The sequence below is a fragment of the Mastomys coucha genome, unplaced genomic scaffold (genome assembly GCF_008632895.1).
Source record: "Mastomys coucha isolate ucsf_1 unplaced genomic scaffold, UCSF_Mcou_1 pScaffold12, whole genome shotgun sequence".
Lineage (NCBI taxonomy): Eukaryota > Metazoa > Chordata > Mammalia > Rodentia > Muridae > Mastomys > Mastomys coucha.
Genome location: NW_022196894.1, coordinates 31,533,517 through 31,534,711, shown reverse-complemented (window position 1 = coordinate 31,534,711; position 1,195 = coordinate 31,533,517).

The window sequence follows — 1,195 nt, the reverse complement described above, 5'->3', positions numbered from 1 at the left end:
TTGTTCTGCCCACCTTCCAAACTCTGACTGGGTGGCACTGGCAGAAGTCAGTAGTGCATAGGGGAAAGTGAACCAATCCAATACAAACTACAGAATTCATCCTTAGGCCATATGCAAATATCGTACTCTGTCGAATAATGCTTTGTTATGACTTAAAGTCATATTTGCTGCCAACCATTGTCCAGTGGATTCGTGCTGCAGAAACAGCCCAGGTAGGTCCTGGAATTACCTGCCCCTCGGGGCATTGGCCTTGGGGCTATGCTTATCCCAGCTTAGAGGTGATGATTCTACTTTATGGGAGCTGATCAAAGAGTTTGAACTGGAGTGTTGGTTTGTCTGGCAGGAATGTGTAGGGTGGATCAGCTAGGAGAGTCGTCCTGAAAGCTGGTGGACTACAGCTTTAAGTACAACAGTGGCTTTCCTATGCCGTGCATTCTTTGAGTTCTGGGCCCATAATATCCCATCTTCTCTGCACCCAAAATGAGCACTTCATAGCGATTGAAATATCCCACTTTGTCCCACACCTGGCACAGACCACCATTTATCTAAATTGCTCCTGGAAAATGCTGTGACCCAACATGCCCAAATGCTCACCAGTCCCCTCCTGTCTTATCTGGTGGTTCTCTGGGTCCCCAGCCTGCCCAGACCTGCCATAAGCCAAGTCCTGAGCATTCCAAGCTGCACTAAAGCTGGTTTAAAGACGCCTTTTCTAATTCAGAACTTCTGCTTTCTGGTTTGTGCCCCGCTCACAGGTGAAGTGTCAGGGACACACGATGATCTATTTGATCTTAAAATGCAATGGACCTGGGCACGATGACATACCTTTAATCCCAGCACTGTGGAGGGAGGCAAAGGCAGGCAGATGTATAAATGTGAGGCTAGGGGATCGACCTACATAGTGAATTCCAGGACAGCCAGAGCTATGCAGAAAGACCCTGTTTCAAAATCAAGAGAAAAACAAAACAAAACAAAACAAAAGGAATGGAATTCTGACACTTACTGCAAAATTAAAAACACTGTGACATGAAATAGAATTATATATAAAATATTATATAATTCTATGTGTGTGTGGGGTGGGAGGTGGGGGTGGAAGGTGCTTTGATCTAGCCCAAGCTGGCCTTGAACTCTCTGTAGCTGAAGACAATGACATTGAATTCTTGATTCTCTTGTCTGTGCCTCCTGAGTGTTAGGATTA